The sequence below is a fragment of the Carassius carassius genome, chromosome 35 (assembly GCF_963082965.1).
Source record: "Carassius carassius chromosome 35, fCarCar2.1, whole genome shotgun sequence".
Classification (NCBI taxonomy): Eukaryota; Metazoa; Chordata; class Actinopteri; order Cypriniformes; family Cyprinidae; genus Carassius; species Carassius carassius.
The window spans coordinates 11,570,267-11,582,161 of NC_081789.1; the positions used below are offsets into that span (position 1 = coordinate 11,570,267).

An 11,895-nucleotide genomic window follows, 5' to 3' on the forward strand; every position below is an offset into this window, starting at 1 on the left:
GGAAATAAGGGTCTTTTGCAAGCAGGATATGAACCGTTTATAACTATGGAGACTGTGTCGTTGAAAGATTTTACGAGAGTGCCTGTTATGATATTACGTGACACAAGGTCATCTGAATCTTTCTTATTGGATTCGAAACTACCGTTTTCTTCAAAATCAGATACGGGGAAAAGCGTTCTAATTCAAGGTATTGGATTAGACGTATTTTCAGCTCCTCTGCACCGAGTTCAGTTGGAATCTGATGTCGTGAAAGGTGTGGTGGAAATTGCATTAAGATCAGTTTTGCCTATTGAGGGGGTGGATTTGATTTTGGGAAATAATTTGGCGGGGAGTAAAATATGGGGTACAGAAGTGTTTCCTGTTGTTAAAACTACTCCGGTTTGATGGGATGAGTCAGACAAATGTGTGCAAGAACTGCCTGAAGTTTTCTGTTCCTGTGCCGTAACCCGAGCGATGAGTAAGAAAGGTATGGATGAGTATGAAGACCAGGAGGGATTTCCTTTATGATCTTTCTAGGAATTTGTCCTGGTTCTGTCGATTTCTCGGCAGGATTTGATTGTAGAGCAAAAAAATGATGGGCAGCTGAACGCATTGTTTGAATCTGTTAAAACAGAATATGAGATGAAAAGTTTGACTAGCGGGTATTTTACACGGAACGGATTGTTACTTCGTAAATGGACTCCGTGTTATGATAAAATTCTGGGTGACCCAGTGGTTCAGATAGTGGTACCAAAGGGATTGCGGGAGTTCATTTTAAAAACCACTCACGGAGACATTGCTGTTCAATTTGGAGTAAAGAAAACCTATCACAGTGTGATGCGTTATTTCTTTTGGCCTCGATTAAAGCGAGACGTGGCTGCTTTTATAAAGACTTGCCATGTCTGTCAATTGGTCAGAAAACTGAATGAAGTGTTATCTCCTGCTCCATTGTATCCTATACCTGTGGTGAAGAATCCCTTTGAGTATTTAACGATTGATTGTGTTGGGCCATTACCTCCTCCTAAATCTGGCTCCATCTATATGTTGACGGTGATGTGCCAAGCCACGCGATATCCTGCTGCGTATCCGTTGTGAAATATTACTACAAGGTCTGTAGTGAAAGCTTTGACTCAATTTATTTCCATATTTGGAATTCCACGTGAACAGTTGCGAGTAGATCATCACAAGAGCAGTGTTTATCATCCTGAGAGTCAGGGATCCCTTGAACGCTTTCACCAAACATTAAAACAGTTGTTGAGAACGTACTGAATTGATGAAAAACTGGGAGGAGGGACTTCCTTGGTTGATGATTGCTGCTCGCGAAGTCATTCAAGAAAGTTTGGGTTTCAGCCCTAATGATCTAGTATTTAGTCATACGGTAAGGGGGCCGCTTGTGCTTTTGCGGGATGATTTATTGGAAACCGAACCACCAACGAATCTTTTGGATTATGTAAATGGATTCCGATTAAGGTTGTATTTGGCCAGTACATTAGCCCGTGAAAATCTGGGTAAAGCACAATCTAAAATGAAAACCTGGTTTGATCGTAAGGCAGAAAGTAGGGAGTTCAGTTCTGGAGATCAGGTTTTGGTGATGCTTCCGAAGACTGGTTCCTCTCTTGCTGCCAGATTTTCTGGACCTTATACTGTGCTCAAAAAAAAAACTTTCAGAACAAAACTATATGATTTCCACTCCAAATAGAAAGAAGAAGGCTCGGTTGTGTCATGTGAATCTATTGAAGCCTTATTTGTTTCCAAAAATGGGACTACACAACGTTGTTGGAGGTGCTGAAATTAAGTCTGTTGCGATTGCTGTGGGGGGTGAAAGTGGGGTTGAGAAGGATATTTTTGACGAATGTTTAATTCAACCCAGACTTCGAAATTCTGAGCAGTTGAGTAAATTGGAGGTTATGCTTGGGCATTTATCTCAGGACAGTTGTGAGGAATTAATACATCTGATAAAGGAATTTCAAGTGCTTTTTGCTGATATTCCTTCGTGTACTGACATGATCCAGCATGATATTGATGTTGGTGATTCCCCACCTATTCGGCAACGATTTTATAGCTACATTCCAGCGCCTGATGAATTTGGTAATCTCTGGGCTTGAAGAATGTGCAGTATATCTGGACGATGTAGTAGTGTATAGTCAAACATGGGAGGAACATCTTTGTCAATTGCGCACTTTATTTACTCGTCTTGAGACCGCAAAGTTGACTGTAAATTTAGCAATGTGAATTTGCACATGCCACTGTGGTCTATTTGGGAAATGTGATAGGACAGGGTAAAGTCTATCCTGTCAGGGCAAAAGTCCATGCCATTGATAAGTCTCCAGTTCCTTCTACGAAGAAAGAGTTGATGATATTTTTAGGAATGATTGGGTACTATCGAAAATTCGACAGTGGTTGCTCCTTTGACAGATTTGTTAAAAGGCAAACGGAAATATGAATGGTCCTCAATTTGTCAACATGCTTTTGATAATGCCAAACTGTTGCTGAATTCTGCTCCCGCATTAACAGCTGTTGGGATCGTCCTTTCCATTTAAAGGTAGACGCAAGTGGACTGGTTGCTGGAGCTGCATTATTGCAGAAAGATGACAACGGCATTGATCGGCCAATTAGCTTTTCTAAGAAGTTTAATTTGTGCCAGAGAAATTATTCAACTATTGAAAAAGAGTTGTTGGCATTAATTTGGGCTTTACAGTATTTCGACGTGTATGTGGGGGGAGGTTCTGTATCTCTGGTAGTATTTACAGACAACAACCCTCTTACCTTTTTACAGTCCTTGCATAGTCCAAATTAATGACTTATTCGTTGGGCTTTATTCTTGCAGTCTTATAGTCTCGATATTCGTCATATTAAAGGGGTGGATAATATTATGGCAGATACTTTGTCACGAGCTCCATTGAACGAGTAACCTATTACAATTCTGTTGGTTCTTGTCCTTCTTTAGTTCACCTCATTTATGTTCTCAAGGCGTCTGAGAGTATTGAGAGGTGGAGTTGAGAAGGGGTAGGTGATGAAGGAGAAATGGTGAGTGGAACCAATAATTTTGTTTGAAATTTAAGTCTGGTAAAAATCTTATCCCGTGATGGATTATGTTCGGTGTATGTGATGTTTTTCTGTATTATGTTTACAGAGTACCTTTTTATAAGGGCCTATAATGTTCCCAGGGGCTGGTGTACTTTATTATTTTGTCCAGTAGGTGTCTCTGGGTAACACTTTTTGGGTTTCCAGGTTAATTGCTGTGTCACAGGTGTGGAGAGTTGGTTGATTAACCATGCTGCTGATAAGATTCTGGTTTTCTCCCCATCGAGAGGAACATTGGGCTTGTTCTCTGCTGGTCTCGCTGCTGGGAGGACATGCTGACTTTTTACTCTCTCCAGTCCAGGGCTTGATGTCGTTGTTTTTGTGTTTGTATAATTCTTTTTTCTTTACCTTAAATATGGTTATGTCTGTTTTTCTTGATTTAAATACTAAAAGTTTCAAATTTGATTGTGTTTGGCCTCCCCATTCATGTTGCTGCTCCTTGAGCCAAGGGGTTGTAGCACAGATATTGTGAAAATGCTTCTATCTTAAAATGGCTTTAGCTATTAATAGCTAGCTTTCACTGTTATGCTGATGATACTCTGCTCTATATTTCTTCGCGGCCCGGTGAAACACACCAATTTGAAAAACTAATGGAATGCATAGTCAATATAAAAAAACTGGTTGACGAGTAATTTCTTACTGCTAAATTCTGAAAAAACAGAGGTGTTAATTATAGGACCTAAAAACTCTGCTTGTAATAACCTAGAACACTGTCTAAGAATTGATGGTTGCTCTGTCATTTCTTCGTCATCTGTTAGGAACCTAGGTTTGCTTTCCTTAGAAAGCCACGTTTCTAGCATTTGTAAAACTGCATTTTTCCTTCTCAAAAATCTATCTAAATTACAGCCTATGCCCTCAATGTCAAATGCAGAAATGGTAATCCATGCATTTATGACCTCAAGGTTAGATTATTGTAATGCTTTATTAGGTAGTGGTTCTGCCACTTGCTAAACAAACTACAACTAGTCCAAAATGCAGCAGCAAGAGTTCTTACTAGAACCAGGAAGTATGACCATATTAGCCCGGTCCTGTCCTCACTGCACTGGCTCCCTGTCAAACATCGGATAGATTTTTAAATCTTGCTTATTACTTATAAAGCCCTGAATGGTTTAGCACCTGAGTATTTGAATGAGCTCCTTTTACATCATAATCCTCTACGTCCGCTACGTTCTCAAAACTCAGGCAATTTGATAATACCTAGAATATCAAAATTAACTGTGGGCGGCAGATCCTTTTCCTATTTGGCGCCCAAACTCTGGAATAACCTACCTAACATTGTTCGGGAGGCAGACACACTCTTGCAGTTTAAATCTAGATTAAAGACCCATCTCTTTAACCTGGCTTACATACTAACACATAACATACTTATATGCTTTTAATATCCAAATCCGTTAAAGGATTTTTAGGCTGCATTAATTGGGTAAACCGGAACTGGGAACACTTCCCATAACACCCGATGTACTTGCTACATCATTAGAAGAATGGTATCTACGCTAATATTAGTCTGTTTCTCTCTTATTCCGAGGTCACCGTAGCCACCAGATCCAGTCTGTATCCAGATCAGAGGGTCACTGCAGTCACCCGGATTCAGTACGTGACCAGATGGTGGATCAGCACCTAGAAAGGACCTCTACAGCCCTGAAAGACAGTGGGGACCAGTACAACTAGAGCCCCAGATACAGATCCCCTGTAAAGACCTTGTCCAGACGACCACTAGGACAAGGCCACAGGAAACAGATGATTCTTCTGCACAATCTGACTTTGCTGCAGCCTGGAATTGAACTACTGGTTTCGTCTGGTCAGAGGAGAACTGGCCCCCCAACTGAGCCTGGTTTCTCCCAAGGTTTTTTTTCTCTCCATTCTGTCACCGATGGAGTTTCGGTTCGTTACCGCTGTCGCCTCTGGCTTGCTTAGCTGGGGTCACTTCATCTACAGCGATGTCGTTGACTTGATTGCAAATAAATGCACAGACACCATTTAACTGAACCGAGATGACATCACTGAGTTCAATGATGAACTGCCTTTAACTATCATTTTGCATTATTGACACACTGTTCTCCTAATGAATGTTGTTCAGTTGGTTTGACGCAATGTATTTTGTTTAAAGTGCTATATAAATAAAGTTGACTTGACTTAAAATTCTTATATATTATTTAAGCAACTATATGTATAATTTTTTTTTTTTTAACACAATGTGAATTCCTGTTTTTTTTTCCGTTTTATTGATTGATTGATTGAGGTACAAACAGCATCTCACAGATGTTGGAAAACTGAAGTCCTCTGGTGTACAATAGTTTTATGAGATTGAGATTAATCTAAATTGGAGTCTGTTCCTCATGCACACACAAACATAATGACATTCTGACAATTTGCACCGTGCACAAATAAAATGTACTACATTTATTATGCCTTATGGTGCATTTTTACATTTTTGTAATCCTTTGAAACGAGCCAGCAGCACTAAACAACACTTAATAAATTAAATCATAATCTCAATAAACACAAATGTATTGGAATCAACAGTTTAATTTGATGAATTAAATATTGAGTAAGGATTTATAAACATTTGTGCGTCTGTAAATTATTTACATTTTAGATGTTGTCAGTACATCGGAATTGTGTTTAAAAGTAAAGTAAAAATATGTGTGGTACAACCATATTTTTTGTAAAAATTATTGCAAATGCTTATGAGACCTTGTTCAAAATATTGAGGTGGTGTTGTATCATAGCATTCTTCTTTCTGTTTGTCAACACGATAGCTCTGTTACCGCTCATACTTATAGATAGTATTTTTCTCTGCCCAGCCATTGTAAAAAAAACTATAATTTTCTTTCTGCCTTTGTGGTGTATGAAGAGGCCTCCATCATTGTCTCTCATTGCACATGAACCTCAAGTGCTCCCCATGAGAAAGTCTGATCACTCAAGTATGTCACAGTCTCTTTGAAATCAGGCAATGAAGGATCTCCTCGTGCTTTTAACGTTCTTCAGGCAGGTCGGTCAGAAACAACACCGGGCTGTTTCCTTTGAAGGTGGATTCTTTACCTGAGTCAGTGGTTTCCAAGGCAGCTGAGATATCACCCTTGGCGTGAATAGATGGAGGACAGATACTTAGTGTGAATAATACAGCGTGTTTCATTTCAGCTTGTTATCTGGCATTATGAATGAGTGTGCATTAGTCTGGAGGGTTGGGTCCTGGACCGAGCTGCTAAGATGAATCATGAGTCTCAACAGTGTGTCTTCTAAAAGCCGTTGTGACTGCTTTGACTATTTGAATAACATAAATAATTCATTAGAGTGAATTTGCTCCCAAAAGGGCAAAAATTAATTAATCATTGAATGAATGAAAGTAAAAACAGAGAACATTCAGTATCTATCTATCTATCTATCTATCTAGCTATCTATCTATCCATATATGACCCTGGACTAGAAAAAAAGAAAAAAGGGTCTTAAAGGGTACATAACATACACAGTTTCACCTAATCTCATGTTAATCTTGAGTACCTATAGAGTAGTACTGCATCCTTCATATATTCAAAAAGTCTTTAGTTTTATCATATTTATAAAAGAAAAATACAGCTTTCCGATTCTCTCTGCAAAAAGAGCTCCTGTGGGTGGAGCTATACACTCTAAAAAACGCTGGGTTGTTTTTTCAACCCAAATGCTGGGTTGAGGCCGCTGGATAGGATTTTGGGATGTTTTAACCCAAGTTTGGGTTGAAAATTGTTCTCCGTTTTAACCCAGCGGGGCTGGGTTGAGAACGCGGACGTGAAGGAGAGCACGCACGTCACGTCAAGATCGTACGTCTCCAGTGCGAGCAGCCGCCATTTTCTCAGCGTGAAAGAAGCGAGAAGCAAGTGAAAGACTATGGTAAGTAAATATTCAAAATGTAAAGTTATCGTTTATTGTTTACCCGGTTGTATGAAAGGCGGAAGGTTTTATAAAAGGCGGAAACAAAGAAGCTTAACGTTATATTACAAAAAAAAAAAAACGGATGCGGTTTTCGCCTCAGACACGGAGGTCTTAACGGCATCATTTAACGTTACTGAACGGAAGAGGTAATTTTAATATAACGTCAGTGAATGTATTTTGTCATATTTACATAAGATTTTACATTATCTGTACTTTTTGAGGCGTTAATAGACGGTTATGGTCACGGTTACACTCATGTTAATCTGTATTTTTTTGTCTCCTAAAGCAAATGGCATTGTGTAGTAAAGACTAGCATAATTATTTTGAGGCTGTTGAAGTGGTAACTGTTAAAAGTATGTTTTACATGTAATATTTCAGACTTGTTGAGCTCGTGTCTTCATTGTCCTCGCGCCGAGAGTTAAAGACACAGAAGCTGTTTGTGTGAGGAGTCTTAGACTGTGAGGAGGAGGATGTTCTTCTGAAGAGAGGGACAGAAGGGTTTAAGGAGAGTAAACTTCAGAATAACAACGTTATATTTATTTTTACTAAGACTAAAATAATGTTTGTTTTTGTTGAAATCCAGAGACAAGATAACTTCATTCTTTTGAGACTGATGTGAGTTTTTTTATTTTTTTGAAAATTCATGTTTCTGTTATGTCCTCCGTTTAATTCACATTTTGATGCAACAACAGTGTGATCACATGTTCATATTTTATTGAAACCATTGATGTCCCTCTTTGCAGAACTCAAACTAACTGGAGTTAAGGACACAGAAGTCTGCTTGTGTGAGGAGGAGGTTTTCTCAGCTTCTTCTGAAGAGAGGGAAAGATAGTTTAAGGCAAGTAAACTTCATAATTTCATGTTATCAGCTGTTGTTGTTTTTTACTAATAGTAAAATAATGTTTGTTTTTTGTAGATGTTAAAAGCCAGAGACATGGGAGAGCATCATTCTTTTGGGATTTTATGTAAGTTATTTTTTTTAAATAAATGTTTCTGTTGTCTCCTGCCAGTTTACTTCACATTTTGATGCAACAACAGTGTGATTACGTGCTCATTTCATTAAAACCATTGATGTCTGTGTTTTTCATTGCAGAACTCAAACCAACTTTGGAGTTGTCTTGTCTGATTTGGAGAGTCTTCATTCTTGGTCTTCCCTCTTAAAGGTAAATTTCACACATAAAATCATTTACTTGCCCTCATGCCATTCCAAACCTATAAGACTTGAATATATTGAAATGAATATATTTTTAATTTTCTCATAATTTTGTTAATCCATTTATAGTCTAGATAATCAGTATTTTAAAGCCTCATAAATACAGAGTTATTGTAGAAGTAATTCATTCCGATATTTATATATGAATAAATGTTAAATTATATGATAGCAAACATGTATGTTCAAAATAAAATACTGGTCTCCCAGACTAGCAATGGAGAACACAAATTAAGAGAATATTAAATATATTCATTTGTTTTCCAAAAATGAGCAGAATTTGTGTGGGTCTGGAACAACATGAGGGAGAGTAAATTATGACCATTTTCATTATTTGCTGAACTAACCGTTTAAAGAGCAGCCACCTAGGTACAAGAACATTTTGTAAGGTATGTGAATGTCATGTCTGTTTTAATGTTTCAGTAAAGAAGCTTTCTGAAAGCAGTATATTTATTCAAACAATATTATGTGCCCTCACACTAGTGCTGCCATTATAGCATTCTGGAGCGCTGTGGTGGACCGAGACATTAAACAACCTCACAAAGTGTTGAAACTTTAACACAGATTATTTACCTATCCTTACGGATGTGAATACACCTCTACCTGAAAATGGATAGTTTAATTAAATGTTTTATTTTTTCAAATGTGTTTCTCTTAGACCACTGATGAAGAACAGGCGGTGACTGGATGAATGCAGGTCAAAGAAGAGAACGTCCTTTCCCCTAAACTGATGCAGCAGTGGTTTCAAAGGAGGACGCTGCCCTGGATGATGTAGAAGATGTCACATGTGCTGATGGGGCTTCTTAATGACTGCATCAATTATGCTAAAGAGATCATGAAAATTGACCGTGATGCTTGATCTGTATTCATGGACTATGAAACAAACTGTAAGTGTATAATTTGTAAAAACAATGTTAAATGCTTTTTCTGTGTTGTTTAGTAGAATAGTTTACACTCTGTCATTCATACACATGCTCACATTCTTTCTCACACACACACACACACACACACACACACACACACACACACACGTCTGTTAAATGTTATAATATCAGAGTTAATGTTGTGATTTATTTGTGTACTGTCATGCCAGAATAGTTTGGTAAAGAACCTAATAATTGTAAATTTATTGTATAATAGTGTTCTCATATATTTTTATACAATATATAAAATACAAAGTCCAATTTGATCTTAAGTTATATTCAACGAATGTTCAATGCTTTATTAACTGTAGCTGTTAATGCCATCCTTTTCTGCATTTCTTCTTACATGTTACTTTTTGACTTTACTCTTGTTTTTAATAAATATTTTCCTTTTGATAATTATTATTTGTGTGTAAAAGTGATATTTAAAATGAACATTATTTGCAGGTTTAATGCCTAGCTCAATTTGGGCTCATTTTAACGTAGCATGCATCGTTTCCCACATCCTTACACTCAATTGGTGGCGGCACTCTGAGAGTCAATTTTCTGCCAGCAGGAGGCGCTAAGCGGGAGAGGTAGGTTTCGACGGTAACGGCTGCAAAGCGGCACTGAGCTCACAAACGCTGCCTCATCAAGCATTACATGCGAAATGAATTTGAACATTTTCTAAATATAGTAGTTTTCCTTCTGAAATACAGTGATAAAAAACACCCACTCTGGTTTTTGAAACCCTGCAATGTAGTCATTTTAAACTATAAAAAAGCAACCCAGCAGGTTGGGTTAAACATGATAACCCAACTGGTTGGGTTTTAATAACCCAGCGTTGGGTTCGTCCCTTTTTGACCCAGCGCTGGGTTGCCAAAATAACCCAAATTGGGTTGTTTTCAACCCAGCAGTTTTTAGAGTGTAATACTGATGTTTCGTGTTGTTTCCATTAACATATATTCACTTGTGCTGATTTCCAACAAAATACACAAATCTGATGCAATTGTACTTACATGAACGGGGTCTTTTATCACAGGGACGGCTCCATGTTTTAATAGCAAACAATGTGAAAATCCAGCGTTGACTTGGGCCTTGTTTATAAAACATTAGTCACTCAAATGACCACAACACACAAAGGCACTCGATACACTCCGTTGCTGCCCCTGAAAAACAAACTGCATCCACTGTTCATGTAACTAACGCTGGGTTCTTGGGGGAGCTGAACACGGTAAACTTTCCCTCACATCCAAAAATGCACTTATTTGGAGGCATTCTCTAATAAATCCTATGCATCGCTGCCGACAATTTTGAAGCGAGTTGATGTGCGCGGTCTCGCTCTCCTCTGGTAATTTTGTGTGCGCGGGCGCGCTTTTCCGGGAGAAATGTCCATATAAAGGACTTCTGTTCTCGCCTATGTCATTAGATCCACGATCTAAAAAAAACAGCCGAAACTTGTACCAACTACAGAAGTAAGATTTTCTGCACAGAAATTCTCAGTCATTCTTCTAAATTATTTTTGGAAGAAAAACTTTGGCTATGTTTAGCATGAGAATCCATCTCTTTAACACTGTGAACAACTCTGAATACACAAAACCACATTGTACCCCCCCTTTAAAGCTGAATACATAATCTTTCCATTGATTTATGGATTGTTATGATAGGGCAATATTTGGTAGTGATACGACTATTTGAAAGTCTGGAATCTGAGGGTGCAAAAAAAAAAAATAAATAAAATAAAATATTCTATTGCAGTGAATTTTTTTTGTGTATTAGTGAAAGTCAATTTTGTGTAGGCAAAAGCTATTGAACAGTTCACTGAACCAGTATTAATAATTACTTATTGTATTAATATTTGTATTAATATTTTTTTATTGTTTTATTTTGTTTAAATTGAAATTTTAAAGCAATTTTGCTGTGTGTTTTTTTATCTCTCTACATAGTTTTATTAATTAAATGTATATTTTAGTTTTAGTAAAAAATAATATAATACATTACAACACTAAATTATTATACATACACTATATTAAATAAAATGAAAAAAAGGTTTTAATAAAACTGACATAAAAATAGAACTCTAGAAGATATTTTTTTTTTAAGAATTCAAAGATAGAAGATTATTGAAGATACAAGAAGATTATTTCTGAAACAAAATGGGAGTTGATGATTAATTGGATTTGTGTTGGATAAACTCTGTTCACATGCACAGCTGTCTTCTTCATTAAGAATCTATATCCTGAGCCACTGAGCCTTATCTAGTGTCTGTGGGTGTGTGAAGCAGTCATGTTTCACTGTTTTATGTGCTTTATGTGAGGCAGGAGCACCTGTCACTTTCTGTCTCAGAGAGCACAGGAAGTCCCCACGACCTCAAAGAGTTTCTTAATGTACTGCCAGACATAATGGTAAATACTGGACAATCTTTCTGTGAGCAAAAGAGTTCTCTCTTCCTTTAACCCTGTATATATATTTTTTATATGTTAGGATGTCAAAATAATTGAATAAAGATGTGCTTATTATGTACTTAAGTGTTTAGTTTTCTGTTTTATGCTGATGCAGGCCAAACACACTCTTTACTGTTAGCACAGGTATCTCAATATTGCAGCATGGGTATTTACAGTGACAGTGCACATTTACACCTAATATCCCTCAGGATTTCTTCCATATATCCTGTAAAGCTTTTTATAAAGCAGGCAGCAGCCCTGAGAAAGAGAGTGAGAGTGACAAGGAAACTGTTCTCCCACTTAATTGGTGTGAAAGTTTTATGACGGGGTAGATAAGATCATGCCTCCGCTCAGCCGTTTCTCCTGA

The 11,895-nt window shown here is 37.5% G+C and overlaps 1 long non-coding RNA gene across 1 annotated transcript; it reads left to right on the plus strand.

Annotated features, from left to right (window-relative positions):
- The first annotated feature begins 6,679 nt into the window (after positions 1 to 6,679).
- Positions 6,680 to 9,094, plus strand: LOC132115692 (uncharacterized). Its single transcript, XR_009425542.1, has 5 exons — positions 6,680 to 6,930; positions 7,351 to 7,587; positions 7,716 to 7,937; positions 8,066 to 8,135; positions 8,841 to 9,094. It is a non-coding gene; the product is annotated as an uncharacterized LOC132115692 (long non-coding RNA).
- The last annotated feature ends 2,801 nt before the right edge of the window (positions 9,095 to 11,895 follow it).